The sequence below is a fragment of the Falco peregrinus genome, chromosome 1 (assembly GCF_023634155.1).
Source record: "Falco peregrinus isolate bFalPer1 chromosome 1, bFalPer1.pri, whole genome shotgun sequence".
NCBI classification, from domain to species: Eukaryota; Metazoa; Chordata; class Aves; order Falconiformes; family Falconidae; genus Falco; species Falco peregrinus.
In genome coordinates this window covers 26,655,936-26,677,957 of record NC_073721.1, presented here as the reverse complement: position 1 = coordinate 26,677,957, position 22,022 = coordinate 26,655,936, and the positions used below count along the sequence as shown (strand labels likewise).

Below are 22,022 nucleotides of genomic sequence, written 5' to 3'. Positions count from 1 at the left end.
AGGCAGGGTGATGTGTGAAGGCAGGGCGGAGTGCGAAGGCAGGGCAGAGTGCGAAGGCAGGGCGGCGTGCGAAGGCAGGGCGATGTGCGAAGGCAGGGCAGCGTGTGAAGGCAGGGCAGTGTGCGAAGGCAGGGCAGAGGGGAGGGTGCTGCACCGGTGGGCTGGGCTGGGCTGGGCTGGGCGGGTGGCTATCGGCAAGGGCACAGCTTGGAGTGTCCAACAGCTGGGGAAGGGAATGGAGAAACTCAGCATTATCGCTGGAAAAGTTCAGAAGGCAAATTCATGGAGCATCTAGGGTGTGGATTCAGGTCGTTGTGGAGAACATATGCAACGAATCAAGCAATGATTCAGGTGGTTATTTTTCAGATCACTGATAACAATACAAGTGTTGGGGCATACAAAACGTTAGTGCTTCAGATCAGGTCCCTGTGTGGCGTGTCAGTAGGGTCTTGCCCTTCAAACAGTGACCCGGGGGACGCGCTGCCGGCGGCTTCACGCGGTTTGGGGCAGCGCAGAGCGCAGGCGGGTCCCGAGGCAGACACCCAGTGGTTTACAAACCCCGCAGCCATCGCCCCGGTTCGAAGGGAGGCTGGATGGAGGCTCCGCCGCTCCACAGCAGCGGCACCGCGCGCGGCGGCCGTTGGGCGCGCAGGTGCGGGCGGGCCGCAGCCGTTACCCGGCTCGCGGCGCCTCGCGCGGTGCCGCCCGTTCCCCGCCGGCGGGCTCCTTCCCGCGCCGCCTTTCCGGGAGCGCGGCGGCTCTTCCCGGCGGGGGGCGGCCGCCTCGGCCGGTGCCTGACTCCGCGGCGGGCCCGAGGGGCTGCTCCGCCTCGCAGAAGCCTGGCGGGTTCAGTGCCTTTGGCCAGTGAGATAAGAAGGTACCCGGGACTTGTTAATGGCAGGTACAAGGCATTCCTTTGTCTGGCTGTTCGAAACCGAGCGGGTCTGCGGTCCAGGCTCGGGGTGCCGGCTAAAGTTCTTCCTTATCGTTATTTGCATCTGTACAGCTGCGAACTGCGCGGTCGGGGGGAGTGCGACCGGGGAGGGCGGGAGCCCGGCCGCCTGCCCCGCGCGCGCCGCCCGCCTTCCCGCCTTCCCGCCCGGCCGGGCCCCGCCGCTGGGCCGCCTGCCGGGGCGCTGGGCCGCCGCTCGGGCTCCTCTGCCGCTTCTTCCCCTTTCTTTTGTTTGTGGTGGGTTTTTTTGCTTTTTGGGATTTTTTTGGGGGGGTGTGTGTTGTGGCTGTTGTTGTTTTTTAAATGCAGCAAGACAGAGAATTCCTTGCCTTATTCCTGCAGAGTGCAGTCCTCTTGGGTGAATAGGAAAACCGGCAAGTATCTTTGGAAGTAAAACTTGCCCGCAAACCAAGTGAACCAAGGAAGAGCTATAGAAGTACTCTTTGGCGTTAAATGGTAAATTTGGAAGGTTGAGTTGGAAAACAAAGTTAGTAACGCCACATGTCTTTAAATTGCTTCAGGAATTTTCTAATTCTTGAATCTGCCTTCCTGTCATAGTTCAGCTGAATAAAAACGTCTATATAGCTTTGTTAACAAGCTGTATCAGAGAGGTGATATAACGTTGTTGGTGATTATTACAGCTGCCACTGTGAGTGATCTCAGGTTTTTCCACTCTTGGATGGAAGGAGGTAGCGAGTGGCTCAGTCTCACCAGCTGGTGAAATGCAGGTTCTTGTGCAGCGTGATTGTTCTGAACAGTTGTAGGTATCACTTTATCTGTTGGTGTTGTAACGCTCATCTGAACCCTATGTAATATGCAGTCAGCACTTCTAATGTGGTCAGAAATATTCGACATTCATATGTGCTAGCGAGTTATGAAACTGATTGTGAACTTGAAATACAGGACATCTTGCAGGGTCTTACAAGTAATTTTAAAAGCCTTGAAAAATTTTCCAGGTTTTGTTGGCTGATAGGTCTAAAATTGATAAAGTATGAATTGAGAATGCTGTAGAACTTTTATTAACGTTAAGAAAGGATCATAGCAGTCATATGCAAGCAGGTTGATATTTTGGGTCAATGAGGAGCAACAGCATAAGCATATCAAATGCACTATTTTCGGTTTTTTGGTTTTTTTTTTTAAGGACTCTTTCTGGTGTATGTCAGGAATGCAGGTGACAAACCTTTTCCTTCTGGGAAAAAGAAAAAGGTTTCAACTTCTCTATAATAAAGAGAATCCAGCCGGAACATAAAAATGAAATAGTAGTGCAGGGAGCCAAGTGAATTCATGTGTGCAGAGTATTATTTTTTTTTTAACTGACTATATCTGTGAACTCCCAGCCCTGAAGCCTATTTGAAGTAAGATAGGAAACTTCAGTCTTGTCACAAATGCAGCTACAACTTGTCCTGGGGAAGCCTTCGTAATGGGGTCAGGTAAAGTTCAATGAACTACCAAACCAGCACTATTTCAGAAATGCTAAGGTGCTCTTTCCACTGATCTCTCCACTCTCTCTGCCTGTTATTAAACTGGTAGTTTTTACAACATCAATAAAGAACTTTCCTACCCAATTGCCCCAGACAAAGGCCTGAAAGCTAGGTTTAAACTATGAAAACTTTGTGTTAGGTTCATTTAGATTGTTTTGCTGTGTCAAATACTCACTTGAGTTCAAAAGTTCAGATGAACCATGAACTTTGTCATTTCACAGCAGGCAGTTCTACAAATATAATCCACAAGTGAAAAAACATTTGAGATTTAAGATGCGTTTGTTGTTCTGTGTGGAATATACTCGGAGTTCTTAATTCGCAAAGTACTGCTTGACTTAAAGAAACTTTTACCTATTTAAAAGACAGAAAAAATCTAAACACAATTAAGCCAAATAATTCCTTGATCCCTGACCTTTTAGGCTTTCAAACCAACACATATTCAGTGACTAATCATTACTGCACAAACTAAACCCAGCTAATCTTCTTAATAAATTGTGAAGTCTTGTATGTCTCATGGTTTCAGTGATGGCTTTTCTCCCCGTCTGGAACATTGCAGAATATCAAAACAAATGGGTCATGGCTTTATGTATTTGTTTAAAGTTTGAATCTATGTCATCTCATGATATAGCCTTGAGTTGAGCAGGTTTTACAAGCGTATGTGAAGACTGTTAGGAATGAAAAATCAGTCAATACAATTTTCATCTATTTATTAGATAATAAAAATGTGTGGGCGAAACCAGTTTGTGCAAAACTATTTTTCTAAATGTGGAAACTTACCAGGAACCGAAGAGCCTGTAATAAATTCAGCTTTTTTTCCATGAAAAGGAATTCCTTATGCCTACTCTCTCTTTCTTCCTAGTAGGTCTGGGGACTCAATCTATTAGGAAGAAGCAGCATTTCTTTTTCAGACCTAAATCTGGAATCAGAAACAGCTGATTTAAGGCTGTTGTCCCTGGCTGTTCATAAATTGTAATTCAGGGCACCCCAGTATTGCTACATCAGTTTAAAACAAACAAACCCAACATGACATTATCTGAAATGTATTATGTTTATTTAATTATTTTTACTTTAGAAAAAGTTAGAAATCTTGAACATTTCCTTATGCTGTGTAAGAACTGGGACCTTGTTTTGGGGGCTTATAGAATTACAACACTCTTGGGACGTCTCATTTATAAAAACATAAAATAATGATAGATTTTTGTTAAAGTTGCTGTATTTGGTTTCTGTATGGGGCATGTGCTCTTTGCAGGAGTCATTTAATTGTTTGAAATAATTAATTGCTATTGCATTACTCAGCAAAGAACACATATAAGCATAGGGAAGAAATTAGCAATTGTGTCCTTTGTGAACAACAAAGAGAGGAGAATGAGGAAACGTCAAATTTGGTGGACATCTGCAACAGTTCAAAATCTGTGTTGCTAAACCCATAGTTGTAGTTGAGAATGTGATTGAGCTTGCGATGTTAATTGTGATTGTTGTTAGGATCGTTACCTTCTCTCCTCCCTCTTCCTGAAAGCTTGCATCTACTAAATGGAAAAAATACGCATTGTAAGAAAGAGCCCGTTGCCTGTCTTGTCTGACAGTTGCAAATGTTTGTTATCTAGGGTTGTTCTACAACATTATTGTAATGAAATGCACCCATTCCAGGAGCTGGCAATACTTAACTCATGGGGCTAGCACTGCTGCACCAAGCATAAGATTTCTTCCTGCTTTCAGGTTGTTGTGGGAAGAAGCCCAGGGAAACAAAAGCAGAATTTCCAGAATACAAGCAGCGCATTTCAGTGGCAGTAGCTTCCTGCTAGCACTGGCAGGAAGCATTATATACCACATCAGTGATATGCAGTATGAGCTACAGACCTTCTCTGAAGGTTTGGTTATAACCTAATTTATACATATGCATGTAAGTCTTAATTTCTTTATGCTGGGTAAAAATCATAGAGCAGTACAAGCTTTCAGAGTTCTAGGTCTAGGTGAGGAGGGCTGTCTTCTGTGACCTCTCCTGCCCTTTCTTCTAACACTTCTGGAGATGGGGTGGTGGTGGGAGAGTCGCTGGAGATGAAAGCCATAGGCTGCATCACATCAGGGCATCCTTCTGTAACATCATCAGCCAGTGACCTCAGATGCTGTGATGCAGCCTAGCATCAGAGAAGGTGCACAGATGGCTTTATGCCAATTGAGCATTCTGTCCCTTCTCTGAGAGCTCTGTGTGAATTTGTGTAGAGATGCAACATATGTGTAAACTTCCTAAAGTGCTGTATGATGTGTGAGCTGAAGAGAATTTCAGGGGTGGTGGTGGTTGGTTGGTTTGTTTGTTTTTGCAAGGTACAGTTTAGACCAAAATCTTGTATAAATTTCTAACCGAAGACAGAGTTAACTAATGGTGAGGTGGCCCTTCATTGCTTCCAGTTGTTGAGGCTGGTATAGCAAATGAAGAGCTGGGAAGGGGAGGCTGGTTTTCTCCTATTCTGAACATGGCCAGTGGTTTTAAACATAGTTTTCTTTTCCCATTTGGGAACATGAGTTTTAGTGAAGAATATTCTACTGTAATGAGGCTGCAGCACTAATAATGTTCATGTAATATAGTACTTCTCATTTTATTGTCTGTTTTAATCAGCTTCAGTGAGACAATAGAAGAGCAGCATTTCTCCTCTTATAGATATCTCTTGCATAAATATATGTTCAGGGTCTAATTCATTGTGGCAGGTCGTAACAGCTGAAAACTTCTGAATAGGTCTTGTGTTTTTATCATCAGTTCTAAAGATATAGTAATTGCTATACAGTATACTTAATGTATTTTAAAGTTATAGTAAGAAAATCAAAATATTAATTAAAAAAAAAAGTATGGCTTTTTTTGTTGGATGTTTCTTCCTGTAGGTCATCTGAGTTCTGTGTAGGTACAAATAGCAAAAAAAGATAGACACTGAGATTCATTACTGAAGCTATGTAAAAAAGGTCAAACTTGTCTAGTACCAACTCATAAATTAGACTGTATTAATCTCTCATATTGTTTTGACCAAAATAGAATAATATTGGTGATAAATACAATGAATTTTTCTGTTCAGGCTGCTGTTAATTGGAGTGATCAGATTATTCAGTGAATGGAAATAACTCTAGGATGGGAGACAGACGTAGGTATTGGGTTGCTTGTGAAAGCTTGAATTACTAGGTTTTTTAATTATTTATTATAATTTGTTATTTGTTTTAACAATCTATATTTATTATTTGTTACAGTTGATTACATGATTTTATTTATGTTACTAGTATTGATGTACTGACAATGTGTCAGCATAGGAAGAAAGCACATTACCTGCTTCAAGAATGCTGAAGTTCTGTTTTTTGTTGATTTAAGCACCTTAAATGGTGTAAGTTTTTCACAAGCTTCTGGAGACTTCCAATGTTGACTGGAAAACCTGAAACAAAAAGTTGGTTTCTGCTATTAACCATTTATTGGTCCATTTGCACATATTTGGGAAAGAGAATTTTCAGTGGTATTTTGGCCTTTTGCTCTGCTTGCACGGTAAGTAAAACTGAAAAATCTTTAAGGTGATTTCAGAACCATTCTGTTTAGACTTGACATAAAAACATTTAGAGTATTTTTTGGATGACAGTGGTGGAAAATTTATACGTTTTTTTCCCCAGAGTGGTTGAACCATTACTAATTCAGTGTTTCCTGATCTTATCCATATAATGCAGTATAGGCTTGGAACTATGCAAATAGTATCCTTTAAGAGTAAATATTACAGTGTTACATTTTTACTGCATAAATGTGTTATTACTTTGGTTAATTACTAGATCCACCAGTCTTCTGGGGGCTGCCACAGAGTTTCAACTGAAGTCACTTAAAATAAGGGCTGAACAATAGAAAAGCTGAGACTGGCACTGAGACCACAGAAAAAGGGTTTGTGCACTAGTGCATATGTTTACTGCATGAACAGAAAGCATGCCAAAAGGTGTAAGAACCTGATCCTCTGAGTGCTCAGAAGTCTGGAAAGAATTTAGTGGTATTTGGTGTGTATCCAAGAAGGGAATAAGGAAGTGGTAAGTTGCAGTCCCAACTCTGAAGTCTATGTGGTCAAGCCTTGCCGCTAGTTTGGGCAAAAAGACAACAGCTGCAATAGTTTCAGTTTTGCCATTGGTCCACAGGAGCAGTGAGATGTTTCTTCTAGTGACTTGTCTAAGTGTTTGTGTCTTTAAATGCCTTAACAGGAGTGTTTAAATACATGGAAGCTTACTTGTGAAGAAACAGATGATAAAAGCAATAGGAAGAGAATATATGAGTATGTTCAGTTGTAGTAATCCCAACAAGGAGTTTGTCTTGGGTTTTGTCCGCATTGGGATTCTCAAGTGTTTTCTTTGACATCCTGCTAGGGATATTGTCAAGAGAGAGGTTTGCTTTGAGCAAAAAAAATAATTCCCATTTTCCTGTCAAAGGAGGATCATGGACAGCAGGCTAACCATAAATCAACATCATTCCATGTTTCATATCCTCATCATCACATCAGGTACCTGTGCAAGTTGTGGTTAGCAGGTCTAACGTTTTGTATTGATTACTGACTGCAGGACTGTAGGTTGCCTGGGCCTGCAGCGCTGCCTCCTTTATCCTTCAGCCACTTGCTCAGTTGCTGCCCTCTCTTTCCCTATTCTTTAAATTGCTTTTACTCTAACTGTTAAAAGTGGGTTTTATACCTCAGTTTTCTCCTGGCTAGATGAAAGTGAGGAGCTGTCAGTACCAGCTTCACAGCCCATAAGACTCTGTGCTGTTAATAGTTTTCACCACAGTGTTTCGGAAGTTGGGCTGTCGCAGGAAGCAGCCAGGGTGCATTTCTGTACCCTGTGGACCTGCCTGAGGCCACACAGTAAAGTGGCACTCCTCCCTGGTTTGTGTGTCTCCACCTTGGTATGCCATAACTGCTGCTGGCCTGTCCTGTGCCCTAGGAGGTTATCCAGCCCCAATAAAAACTCCAGAGGATTAACTAATGCACTGTAATGAAAATGCTGGTGCATTGTCAGAGCATCCACTGCTGCAGGTTTCTGATGTGGCTAGTTCTTCAAACTTAAATTCTTCTGCATGTGTTTGCTTTTAGTGTTTCAAACAAGCTTTACCAATCTCCAGGGGAGCTGCTGCTTTGGTCAGTTCTAGTAGTGGCCTTCCTGGTGGTGCGTTTCCGACTTGAACTGGATAGTGCTGTTGGTACAACACTTTCATAATTCGTTTTGGCTTTGTAAAGTCAGTCAAAGGAAATCAATTTCTTTCTTTAAACAGTTCACTGTGCAAAGTGTAGACGGCTGACTCTTAGACTCTAGCTCTTTCATTTTGTTCACATTTCCCTACTGTCACTGACTGACAATTCAGCCTACATTTTACTTCAAGGACATCTGACCTTTTGTATTTTTTTGTTTTCTCTAAAATCATGAGTTCTCAGCTGGTGAGTCTGGAAGTTTGTGGGCATGCTGGAGATCGGTATCTATTCCAAGTTCAAATGATGCTGTACTTGTTCCTTTTGAGGTTTGGATTCTGTGTGCTTCTAGAAGGTATTAATTCTTTAAGGCTCATCTGTTTTACAACCAGTCTCATATATCCACCTTCATATGAGCCTGTTGTAAATCATAGAATCATTTAAGTTGGAAAAGACTTTTGAGATCATAGAGTCCAACCATTAAATACCAATAAGATATTTAAATACCAGTAATACCAGTATTGGTATTAAATGCCAATAAGGAATGACACTGCTGCTTCAGCTGTTCTATTAGTATAGGAAATACACTTTTTTCAAAAACATTGTATTTTAATGGAATGGCTTTCTGTCACAAAAACATGCAGAAAGCACAGCTCAGGAGAGGCAGAACAGTGGAAATGGCATCCTTATCCTGCATCATCTAATGTGTGGCCTAGGACAGGTGAAGTACCTGGACTCAAGACTCTTCTTCTATATGGAAAGAAAGCATAGATCTTTCTGTCTTAGGCTTACATAATGATGTCTTTATGGCAGCAGAGTAGCAGAAAGAGATCCATGGGGTTTTTTTTTTCAGATGAACATTTGGATCTGCTGGAAAACATGCAAGTCTAAGACCTGTCTGCACTGTTTCCTAGGGATATCACACCTTGTACTGGTACTTCTGTGATGTGAGGGTTTTAGCAGAGTCATAGATCGCTGTTCTTCAGATGGTCCAATGTTTAGAATAGTGCAGTATTATTAAAGTTAGGATTGGCCTATTGAAATCTAGTTAAAGGCCTGGATTCCTGGGCAGGGTGGAAACTCACGGACATGGGGGTGACTGCTTAGAGAGGTGCAGGAGAGGAGAAGGAAAAGGTAAAATCAAGAGCTGATGAGAATTTTTTTGGCCCGAGAGGATGGATTCATCATATCTCAGTGGCACTTTCAAGTAACAGTATACCTTTTAGATGTTCTTGCATCTGTGATCTCTGCTCTGAAAAATCTCCACTTGCATTCTTTCATCTTACAGCTGGAATATTGAATAAGTGACCTTTTCTGACTCAGACACATTGTTGTCTCTGACCTCTTCAAACCATGGTTTCACCTTTGTTGCTGCCAGATGCCTGACTACCTTCCATCTCCCATGTCTCAGCACCTCAAAAACTGTCCTTCATTCCTACCAGAGTCTTTCCTGTTGGTCTGTCACCGAGCTGCTTTTCTTACCACTTGCCTCTCAGATCTTTATAATTGACAGGCATTTACATTTTATTCCACTTTAGGAAAGCAGCTTCCATATGGAAAACACATTTTATTTGATATTTGATTTATCCAGGAGCTGATCTTAGTCATAATAACTGTTTTTTATTCAGTGTTGCTGGTTTTCTTTCTCTATTTTCCAGCTGGACTGTTTGAGGCATAGGAGGTCAAGTGACTTGTCCCAGACTGTGAGTCAGTGCTGTGAATTTGGACTAGAACCCAGTAACCTAAAGGCTCCCAGTATTCTTCTCTGACCATCACTAGACCATGCAGCATCTCTGAAAGGCCTGGCTCTATGGAAAAATACAAATTAAGAACACTGAGTTTGAATCTTAATTCCCAGAATGTAGTTATTGAGCCTTGTTCAGATTACAATGAAAATATGTTTTTTTAAGTGAATAAACCATGTAACAGCTTTTGGGTTTCGGCTTTGTCTCTTTCTCTGCCCACCTAAGTAGTGGCAAAATGTTTTTTATCAGCCACTAATACAGGAGGCAAAGCATGAAGAGGAGGACATCTAGAAATGTTTGGCCTGTGACCACGATTTAACACGTACTTTGGACAGACTGACTCCCTTTGTAGCTGCATGCAATTGTAGTTGGGTACTTCTTCCAGTTAATTTGAGCATACTGCTGCTTATAATTTGAGGGTCAAACCCTCCTTTTAATCTGTGGTATATACTAAGTTTTGTCAAGGGTGCCTTCTGGAACACTTAGGCTTCAGAGATCTTAATACATTTTGTTTGCAGAGCAGCTCCAGAGGGTGATGGGGGCACTCCCCTGTTTTTATAAAGTGTGATAAAAGTGCAGGGAAGCTGGTGCAGAAGTTTTTGCGAAGTCTGGGACTCCAGCCTGAGGTGTTTAGACCTGATTTATCAGGGAAAAGAAATTATGTTGCTTATGCTTTAAAGGATTTTAGTTATTGTTGTCTGGTTAAAAACTGAATACAAACCCCACTTGTTTCTATGTATTTCCACAAGATGCAGTTTCATAGAGACTTCTGTCACAGGTTTTAGACTGACCGCACCTGTAGCTGGTTGTCCACTCAGTGAAGAATTAATTAGTCTGCAGACATGAACTCCTTTGCTGAGGACTGATCAAACCGTTTTCTGTTTTCTTTCCCCATCCACTGGTTCCTCATGCTGGTCTCCAAGCTGATCTTATACAAGTGTGAAGTAACGATATGCCTAGCCAAGTCTTAAGTCCTTGTTCTTAAGCATTATAGTGCTAGGCGTTATCATCTGAACATATTGATGGGGCAAAGTTATTCTTATTCTGGTTTCAGGGACCAGCAGTACAATTATACAGAAGCTCTCCGGAAGACTGTCCCAGGGCAGATAAAAGGAATGGGAATGTTCAGATTAATTGGTTGAAGAGTTGCTAAATTATAGGCAGCTGAAAAGAGACTTTTATAATGCAAAATATTGGATAACCTTCGCTTTTGCTGAATTGGCTGTGAATAGAACAGAGCTGACACTGGTATGTTGCTTTGGCAAGAGCCACTGTTACATTATCAATATGGCCATCAGACCGAGTTCTGGAGAAAACAACCGGACTTATAGGCTGCGCCAGTTGTGCTTGGCACCTGTGTTTGTCTTTTTATTTCCTGTTTTCTTTTGAATAACACATGCCCCTGGCTGATGACACCTCTTTTGTCATGTCACAGGTGATTAGTTAAATTCACTTTTAGTCCTAGAATACTGATAAATCTCTCATCAGCACTGTGACTTGCATATCTGTATTACTATAAACCAATAACAGCACTAATGATGACACCTTACGTAGTCTTCTGCTGGATATTTAAAATACTGAAGCTCATCTAGTTTTGAAAGTATCAGAGTGTGATGTTGTCGCACTACTTTTGGTCAGCTAAGCACATTATCAGACTGGTTCCTATGTCAAATGTTTTTGATGAACTTCAGAATTTGTAACACAGTAGTGATGTTTATTTGCCTTTAGATTCCCTCTATGAGGTCAACATAGCTGTAGCAGATCTGAGACCTATCTACCACACATGCAAATTAACCAGCTTGCTAGGTTTTAATTTAAATTTTAATATAAAATTTTGATAATTTTGTAAGCCTCTGTACCAGGGGAAATACAGATGGCACTCTCACTGGTGCTTCCCTTAAAATACTCAGTAAAGAGGTTTAGGTCCAGTGTAATTTAAGCTTACATTGAAGAAGTGCACACAGATGAAGTGGCATCTACATGCCATAAGAGTCCAAGGGAAATATTTCAAGGTTAGCAATTTTTGTAAGATGTCTGCTCTTTGAAATTCAATCCTCATGGAAATTCATATTCTCATGAAAATTTCAACCAACTCCTAACAAACTAGAACTGGAGCAAATCTGTCTGGTTTTGATTTTAACGGGAGTCAAAGCTGTTGGTTCAGTATTGGACGACTTCAAGAAGACTGACTCACATAGCTGAAGTTAATTTTTTGCTGAAACATTAGGTGAAACAGGGCATTACAGTTGAGGTTCTGATTATAACTCCTCTCTAACACACTCACATAATCATGTGCATACATAACTTTTAAAACTTATTTTATCAGTTTATACCGATATACACAGAGTTGAGGAAGTGTTGCATGCTGTGGAGTTTGCGGGGGCTGGGAAGAGGGTATTGGTTCAGTTTGGTTTGGTTTTGTTTAGGCTTGAATTTGAACTCTAGAGGTAGGATTTTCCAAAGGATAGCTGTCTTGGATATTTTTGGACACAGACGCTTGTGGAATGGAGAATGTGTGGTTCAACATTGTTTGTCTCCATTTGGAGAATGCCAGTTAATTATTACTCATACTTTATGGTGAAAAGAAAATACTTTGTTTTCCAGCATTGTCTGTTGTTTTTCTGCTTTTGAAACTTTCTCAGATAGTAGAACAGGAACTGTATGTGTTTTGTAAATATAATTAATATGTTATGTAAGCAACAGATTATTTTTTTTTTTTTTTTTTTTTTTTAGCTTTGCAACTGTGAAATGGTTAGCTTTAGTGCTAGCTCAAGCTTTAGTGCTAGCTCAGTCTGGAAAAATGAGCTACTCTAAATAGCAAATTACAGTTCTGCTTACTTTGTTGTGGGAATACAGTATGCAAACTTGCAGTGTAAACTGTTGCATTCAAATGAGAGAAAATGAGGGCTAGGGAGGCTTGCCTGGTTTTTCACCTGCTGCAGTGAACTTCTGACTTCACAGAATTTGTATAAAGCCTAGAAAAGCATTAGAATTTAACAGCTACTGGTCTTTCATCAAATCATTTGTAACAACCAGTGCTTGGAATACCAGTTGCTCCCTTGGGTTTCGTATGTGCAACACAAGAATGTAATTTTACTTTCACTCTTTCCCATTTTGCTTTCACTCCTATTTAATAAAAATTACCAAACACTTTCTAAGGTCTGCTTTGCAATGTACTTTGCCAGCCTCCCATAACTGTAGCCAGTAAGGAGAATGGAAACGTTTACTTTTTCTTTCTTTTCACTTTTTTTCCTGCTTGGAACAGCCCTTTATATTGCCAATAGCACTTGACATTGACATTTTTCTTTCTTCCACAGTACTCTACAAACTGGGCAAATGATAATTTTGCTCATAACACAGATATTAAGGTAATGTAAAGTACATTTCACAGAAATCCCCATTAAATGCTGCTCTTACCTTTTGAATTTCCACTGTCCTTTTTGTTCCAGCAGCTCTGCTCTTGATGTTAGTTGCTGAACACAGAAACAGGTAGTTTGCATCAAAGGCTCTGCCTCATTATTGCAAGAGGTTAGCAGTGTAAGAAGAAAAGGGAGAGCCCTAACCCTCGCTTTTTTTTTTATTAGTAGGTTTATTTTTTACTGCATTCATCACTGAACTTTTTTCTGTAAGGAAAATCCTTTGGAGGCTTTAAGTAAAAGCAAGCAGCTTCCACAAATTTTGCTACTTAGAATAATTAAAAAGTTAAGTTCAGCAAGTTCTGGTGGTGTTATGCTTGGGGGAGGGGCAAGGTACCTATAGTGTAAGATCCCCTCTGAAGTCAGGGGAAAATTCTGTGGGAAATCTGTTTTACCTTTACTGATTTTTTTTTTTTTTTTATCAGTTATGACATGGTGCACCAAGAATGGCAATTTCCCTCTTCCCATCCCCCCCAATGAATACTTCAACAAGTAGCAAATTATTTAAGATAAATGCCTACTGCTGTAGACAGCTGCCAGAATAGAAGTGAAAATAAACTGGTGAAAGGAAACTGCCCAGTTCATGGAAAGGGCAGCAACGATATAGTGCAGCAAGTCCATGACACTTCTGGATACACATGCTGAAAGACTTACCCTGGCTGGCCTGCTACAAATCTCCCAGTAATTCATTAAGGGGAAACGCTCCTTGCAACATTTCACTCCTGTTTTAACACCCTTTGTCTTTACCTTCCATACTCAGTGAGTTCATTCCTATGTCAAGTGAGCCTTAGTGAAACCAGTTTTTCATTCCTGATAGAGCATACTGCTTTGCTCCAGTAGAAAGATTAGATAGATGCTTTTACTGTAAATATTTTAACAGTCTATGGTATTTTTTCAAGGTTTGGGGTCAAAAGAAGGATATGAGCGTTGTGATCCAGTAAATAATGTAGAAATAAAGTAGCATGACCAGTGACTGAAACGGGTGAATGTTGTCATGTTTTTGCTGTAACTTTGAGAAAGTGCCTTGAAGAAACAGTCATCCTCTAAATATAATGCAATCAGATGCATATTAAGATTGAAATATAAAAATGTATCCTGGTTGTTCTGATCTGCTTCAAATCTTTGAAATTACAGAATTATTTTCATTATCACAGGGGCGAATTTGCTGTAATTGCCTAAGGAGGAATCCCATTAACTTCACTCTGAATTTTTCTGAATGCTGACCATGGGGTTTGACCTGTTTAAACAAAGAAGCTTGCCATTTATTTCAGCTAGTATTTAGTTACATCAAGTGTCTATTCCTCCTTATGTAACTTGATAACCCTAAAGAAAGTTGTAGCTGAGTCCTGGTTTAGTAATTTTGTATTTCTAAAACAGATCAGTGACAGAACAATACTTGAATTTACACAATAGTTACTGAAATATGTTGGCAGAAAGCTGAGTCTGGATAACCTGAGTGTATCCAAGGAAGTAAAACTGTCATCTTTTGCTCGTAGTTTACAGTTTTATGAGATTAGGCAGGTTGGGAGGGCAAAGTATGGCAATACCAGTACTTCTGGTATACTTTAAACAAACAAACAAAAAACCAACACAAAACCTGTAGTAGCTGCATGATGACATACTGGCAGTTGCTACTATACCTAGAGCTGCTTTGATTTTTCTAAACAACAGTGCAGATCCTTGAGAATGGTTCTATCAAGAGAATGTTTCAGAACAGTTCTATGAAGCATGCAATTCAAGAAGCAGTCTGTTTTACATTAGTGTGTCTCTGGCTACAGACTCCAGGTTTCTTTTTTTTTTTTTTTTTTTTTTTTAAGTCTTGTTATTTCCCAGTCTATAAAATGGCTCATCATTGATGGCATTCTGTGGGGCCTCTGGATTTCATTCATAAACCTTTACAGTTTGATGGGATTTCCATGGTCGAGACACATTCCATTGTGCATATGCACACATACATACGTGTGCATGCTCTAGTCTTACCTGTGTAAAGAAAACTTCTCTTTAGTTGGATGCATATAAATGAACATCATCTGGCTGAAAAATGTTTATACTGGCCAAGAGTGGGCTGCATATTCACTTAGGGCCAGTAAGAAAGCTAATCTCTAATACTTGGAAGTTTTGTTGCCTGTGTCTTGTTTGTTTGCTTGTTTTTAAATTGGGTTGTAACACTAAATAGCGTGAATGAAAGTACCAGAATCTAGGCTGCTGTAACTCCTGTTAACTCTCCTGTGAATTTCAACTTGGAAATTCAATGAGTTGCCCTTTCCTTGGTTTAACTCAAATAGTAGTTGGATTTGCTTGTTGTAACCAGGATGGAAACAATGGTATAAAGCAAATAAAGCAAACCCTGTGCACAATAGTTACTTTTTTGCTCACCGCGTTAAGTTTGAGCCTTCGGTACCTATTTCTTTAAATCTCCATCTTTGTAAGTGATTAAAACGTTTTCATGTTTGTGTGTGGGTGTATGTTTGCTGTTCGTTTCTTAAAAATCCTGAGAAATTTGCATTTGGCATGATATGGAAGTGCCAGGCTTGATAGACTTTTTTATTGTGAACATAAAACTTTATTAAAATTTCCTTTTCACCCTTATGGTTTAGCATTGCTGTTTTCCCTTTGTGATTGTATTTGGTGTCTAAATGTTGTTTGGTGTGCTATGGTTAGTTTGAAAAAACTATCCCTGCTCTGTTAGATACATGCATCTCCTGCTTGATATGTTATCACATGCCTTGAGAGCAGTACAGTGAAGTTGTCTGAATTCCAGCATCCACGTCACAGTATAATGTCCCTTTGCACTGTTTTGGAACCTGAAATTTGTCTTGTGTGTTTTATTCTAGTTATTTGTAATAGCCTTCTGTCACTTTATATTACTAACCACCAGTAGCATTCCCCTTTTTTCTCAGGTTTGCATTCTGTTTTCTTCAGGCTCACTTGTTTTGCCCCCTTGCATGATTCCTTATCCTGGATCGTAAATTGCATTCTGAAAATAACAGGTACTTACCTCAGCACTATCTTAGCAAAAACAAACCTTCAGAGGAATGTTAAACCAAAGTACTATTAATATGAGAAGCAAATGGTAATGGAAGTAGAACTAAAGACAGTAGTAAGCTTAGTAGCTAAAAGAGAAAAGAATGACTGATGAGTCTTAATACTGTTTTGGGCTAATGTGATGGATATGGTTTTAGCTAATGTCTTGCTATTACAGACATGTCAGGGAAACAAATTGATGCCACCTGGTAAAGTGGTATATTCACTGGTTTTTGTAACTTCAAAATTAGTTCTGTTAAGTAGCGAACCCTGATCAGTAACTACTTGCAGAGGTGTTTGTCAGGTGAGCTGTATTAGCAGGAATCATTACAAGCACATGAAGGTTTAACCTAGCTCAAAAATTCAGACTGATTCAAGGTGGAAATAAAAATAAGGCACTACACTGTGCTTTGGATCACAAGGAGATTTTTTTGCCTGCTTGCATTATGCTGTTTATAGTTGACCGTGAGAAATAAACAGCTCTTTTATTAATTAAAATGTTACATGTACTTAATAGGTAGGTCTCATCTAGGTTACATTTTTTATATTTCTTGTTTTCAGAACATTATTTGAAATTGACTGCTATATGGGAACTGAACATCTTAGAGGGTGTGGTTTTGCTGCCTAAAAGCAATGATCTCCTGAAGCACAGGTAGCATGCTTATAAGGAAGCAACAAAACATAAGTTGTGATTAATTTCTTCTCAGTATTCCTAGAGGGCTGGGGCCTGTGATACCCACTAGCTTTACTTTTTATCTTGAAATTATTTCTTGGTGGCAGCACAGAGGTAGAAAGGTTTGTATTACTGCTGAAGATGTGACAGAGTGGTTTGTCAACCAAGTCGTGAGGGAGGCTTTCAAAGGCTTAAGAAATATATGTGCCTAAAACTTATCAAGTCTCTCAAGGAGTCTGGCATCTAGTGTGCCTTTGCCAGAGGTGCAATTTTCTTTATTTCATTTGGAAACCTTGAAAATGGAAGCTACTGTTTCACACTACAAAGTAGGCTGCTTCTGATAATAGTGCTTACTTCCCTATTGTATGGTTTATAATTGTTTATTAGTTACTTCTTTAGGTATTGACCAGCTTTGTGGAGATTGCTAAGGTAGAGTGGTTAATAACTTCCATTAAATAAATACATGTTTATTGGCAGTCAGTAGTTTACCTCCTGGTGTCTTTTTTTAGCTGTAAGCTTTTTGTTCCACACCTTGGCTGGTACAATGCGCTTCGTTAGTGCTACCATATTTTTTTCCTTCACATTTTAAATTTAATTCACATTCTGTTACTGCTTGTTGATCACGTCTAACTTCCTAAAGAGATATTTAACCAGGGATGACTTGTAGTTCTGCTGCTCTGATAATTTGTTTGTGACTGTCATCAGCTAACAGAAGCTGAAAAACATGACATATGTGTTTGTATACAGTTTGCTGTATAATCAAAGAAAGGCTTACTTTTGGAACCTTCTTCTGTATAGGCCACAAACTTCTAAATGCTTCATTCCAAATAATGACTCATTTAATCAAAAACCAGGAGTTAATTTGAAGCTTGGAGTAGATGAATGCACTTAGCGAGGCTCCCAAAACTTAAGTCGGAAAAATGTTTCTGTTGGTTTTATTTTTTCTCCTCTCTGTTTGCCTTTGAGACAAAAAGGAACAGTGCGAAACCAGAGTTGCCCTCAAGGAACTCTACTTGGCCAGAATCAGAAAGGACCAGCAGGCTCCGAACAGCCTTCCTGTCTTCTGCCTCCTCCTTCTCTGTCTCGCTCACAAGGTTCTAGTCTGGAAGTTTAGACCAAGTTATAGATCAGTCTTTCTTCATGGAAAAAATGGACTTATTTAATGTATATGCTTACCTATAAGCTGGTATTTTGTTTTTATCCGTGTTGTGCTACTAGAGAAGGCAGACAGAGATCTTCTAGGAAAAAAAATATATCTCAAGATCCATTTTAAATAGCCTGGGGAGCTCTGCATAGTATGGAGCAAAATCATAGTTCAGGAAAACATCATCGCCTGTAGCATAGCCTATATACTGAACACAAATCTACACAATTCTTACACAATTTTTTTTTTTAAATTATATTATCAGTTTTAATATATTAATATAGATTTGGGAGATATCTTTATGTACAGATAAGATGTATGACCTTAAAATTAGTATTTAATACATTTCTGTAATCAATAAGGTTCTACAATTATAGTCTCTTCATTGCTGTATGTGAGGTGGGAATGGGAATTATCTAAAGGTGTGGAGTTTATTGTTTATTTTTGTCAGCATTCCTTTTTTGGAAACCATGAGTAACTCTGAATGACTAGAAAGCATTTTGAGAAACTTTCAGCTTCAGAAAAGGGATCTGTACCTTATTGAGTTAATACTGAATACTTTTGTGCGTTCAAGGCTGACAAAGTAAAATATCTCTAGTTCTTAATCTCTTTTGGTAGGTAAAGTAATAGGTTAAAAACTTTCGTGACACAAATCATTATTTGTATGCCTTGTTGTTTGGGCAGGGAAACTGTATGCAAGCAAATACTGCTGAAGTTCAAAACAAGAATCCCAAAGCTAAATTTTAAATAAAAGGACGTGTACAGACCTGTGGGGTGGAGCATCTGTCTTACCAAGGTATCTTAGTTTGGTATAGCAAGAAAGGAGAGAAAATTTGTAATGCATAGTACAAACATGAAGGGGCATTATGAGCAGTATTGCTTTGCTGGTCATGCTTCTGCTTCAGGAAGTCATCCTTACTTTAGGAAGCATCAAAAATAGAAAAATGAGAGGCTAAGAAGAATAATGGAAACAAATCTAACTGGGCATGAAAAGAAGCAATGGTCTGAGTTAGAAACTTTAAGATTCCATAAGGCTTTTTTTCCATCAAGAATGAAGGAATAAAAAAAGGTTTCAAATATGGAACTTGCATTAATCTAGTGGCCACAAGCGTGTGCTCCAGGAACTGGCAAAAATTGTTGCTGGGGCAGGAGATCTGGAGAGATCGCTTTCATCGTGCTGTTTATTCTCTGTAGTGTGTTATGCCATTGAATGTATAGTAGGAAGTATGTCCTGCCATTCTTCAGTGACATTTTAAAAATGGCCAATCCAACAAGGAATCTGAGGTTAGTGTACCCTGATGAATCAGTTACTTTCTCATCTGGTAGAGAGGTGAATTGCAGCAAGTGTCAGGGCGGAACGAGGGTATGTGGAGAGTAGCAAGTTTCAGAGGTACAAGTTTCCAAGTATTCCAAAGCCGTAGGGATATACAGACATGAATAAAACAACTTTGCAGAACAGTGTATGCGGTATTGGAATAGCTACATATTTTCTGAATTAGGTCACAGAAAATGCTGAATTAGCTCATCCCTACCTCAGCCACTTCAGAAAGGAGCCAAGAGCCTGTTGCAGTTATCAGACAAGTAACGGCTCAACCATGGGAGAAGACTAAAGGCACAGCCTGACAGTCATGTACCCTTTTATATGTCTAATGTTCTCATTCCTCTCCTCCAGGGATTCTCTCACCATCAGCTAGATCTCTTGTGTAAATAAGGGTAAATAAGCCATTTATTTACCTCTAAATTCAGGACATTGTCCCATTTAGAATTGGGTTTATGTTTTAGAATTCCTTGTGACAGTCATCCTTCAGGTGAGTTGGAAGTTGCCATAGCTTTGTCTCCCAGGTAGTATAAAACTCTCAAACACTTGGATTTGGATTTGCCTTGCTGTCACTTGCTAAAATATATTACAAAGAAATCAACCCAATACCACTAAATTTTAGTGAACCTTTTGGTAATCTGTGAATCACTGCTAGCAACATTCTTACTTGATGATGGCTACATGCTAAAGAAAGAAGAGAAATAAACAGATTTAAAGTGCATTGCAAAGAAATTAGATACATTTAAATGAATGGGAGAGCCTGGTGTGTGTGGGTGTGCTGGTACTGGCAAGTAAAATCTTGTTTTAAAAGGACTGGTGGAAATCAAGACACCTGCTGTATCAATGAGATTACTCAGCCATATGCGTGCATTTTTCTAGTGTTATGAAATGAGTCAGCTAAACCAAAAACCACCAGGTTCTCTTCACATTTTTGTTTGCTGTAAATAAGGAGCAGGTCCAATGAACAGAGTTGCACAGGTATGGAATAGCTTGGAGAAGTCCAAGCTGAACTGAAGTCACAGTGGGCTTCCATAAAGGTTAGGGTGGAGAACTGGTAAAGTTCTCTTCAGGGCAACTGTGGGTGGGGGCAATGGCTTAATCCTGTGTCTGCCTGGTGATGTGTTTTCTTAGTTGGACAAATGAGTGAAAGAAAACAAATGTAGAATTCCTTGGTAATCTTTTATTTAGCTAGTTCTAATTATTCCTGCTCATCCAGAAGTACATTTGCAAATTAGATGGGGGAGAAAAACCCCAAACAACCAAACAACTTTTATTTCTGTCGAGGTCTTGGTTAATTGTAAGAAATTTTATGTCCCATTGACTTTAGTAATGTCCTGGGTTTTGGGATGTTTTCCCCTTTTGGTTTGTTGTCATTTCCAGATATTTTTGGTCCTGCTTTTCAGAGAGTGTACCTGCTTTACTGTATCCCTTTTAACTTGAGTTACGAAGTTTTAGAAGTTCAATAATAATTTTTCTTGCTATGAAAAATGAAGTTCTCAATGAAAAAGCCTTTTATATGATGATTGATAGGTCTACTGTATTTCTGGTTTTAAAATTCACTTTGTTCATTTTTTTGTAAAGCAGAATATTGTCTATATTACATTCTATTCAGACAAGTCCACTATAGGCACTCAGATGTCAAAATGTTTCAAAACCATATAAAAAATAAAGAAATGAATAGAAGCTTCCTTGTTCCTTAAATTATTACTGTGTTACCCTGAACTGTAAGTGAACCCTTTTTGCTTATAAAAGAAGCAGCTGTTCATGCGATTGAAACCATGGTTCATTACAAGCTGACCTCAAATTCAGGAGTAAAACTTCCTCTATTTTACTACAACTATTCAGACGTGGACTAGAGATAAACAATAATCAAAATCAGGATGAAACTTGACTGGGAAACCCTCTATACTCTCTGGCAGAATTATAGCAGCTCTTGGATCACCAAGAGTGATATAATGTTAAATGACCCTAAAACATTCCCTTCTCAAATGCAGCAGGTCTGTGCTGCCAACTCTGTAGCAAACAAAGGCTGATTGTAATGACTCCTTAAGCATAAGAGTATAAAAACGTTAATTATCATATTTTTACGTTAAACATCTACAGAGAGTCAAGATGAAAATGGACCTGTTTGTGTTGATTTTACACTTCTTTTTGGGTAAATCATGTGGTTAAAATAGATTTTCCTTGTGTGTGTCCTGTTTGAGTTTCATATCTTTCCTAAATGGTTTTGCTTTTTAGCTACTTTTGGAATTATATTGGATGTAAAACTAACAAAAGTAAGCTAATGTGCCACTACTGTTTTGACTGAAGATGTATGTCTAGAATAATGTCATACCATTAAAAAATGTAAACTAATGCTCATTACTAGCCAACTCTTTTATAAATGAAGTAGGGCAGTGACATAGTGCCTTGGATGTATGTTTCTCTCTTTTGGTCCATTGTGTTTGTTATCCCTCTTCTGTAGCTCCCTTGTTTGTTGTTGTCCAATTTTGAGACACAGCAATCCTTTCTAATATTATTCATGACCCATATAACGAGACTTAGAGAGAAGATCTTTTACTATTTACTCGTGTGCTATACAGAGTCCCTAAGATTTCATGGTCAAGTACAAATGGGAGATTCTTTATGAATATGTGTATGTTTGCCATGATACATTTAATTACACAGATTTGGGGCAAAAAACTTTGAGTCAGAGTGAAGTACAATATGCATCAAGTAGTAGCAGTATTAATGACACTTGTTCAGTAAACTAGAATTCTTCCTCATATTATAACTGTGTTCAGACAATTTTTTGCATTCTGACCTCATTTGTGGGGAGGTTAAAAACAGTACTATGAATGTATCTCTGGGGTTTTTAAATATGTTATGGAAGTGTCTTAAGAAACTGCTGGGAGGGGGGGCGGGGAAGAAAGAAGTTGTTCTCCTATGTTTAGAAATCTGCTGGCTCGAGATGTGTTGTACTGTTTTGAGATAAGCTGATACTATCTTCCATTGATAAATAGTTTTCCTTATGCTGTATTCACCCACTGAAGCACTTGTAGTGTTTGACTCTCATTATTAATCTGCATAAAAATTGTTGATTCCCTTTACCC

At 39.3% G+C, this 22,022-nt stretch overlaps 1 long non-coding RNA gene across 3 annotated transcripts in view; it reads left to right on the top strand.

Annotated features, from left to right (window-relative positions):
* Positions 1-760: 760 nt before the first annotated feature.
* The window catches only part of LOC129784497 (uncharacterized), a 43,411-nt gene continuing 22,149 nt past the window's right edge, over positions 761-22,022 (top strand). For all 3 annotated transcript variants that reach the window (XR_008747298.1, XR_008747297.1, XR_008747296.1), the window contains exon 1: positions 761-901. This is a non-coding gene — a long non-coding RNA (uncharacterized LOC129784497). The remainder of the gene's footprint in view (positions 902-22,022) is intronic.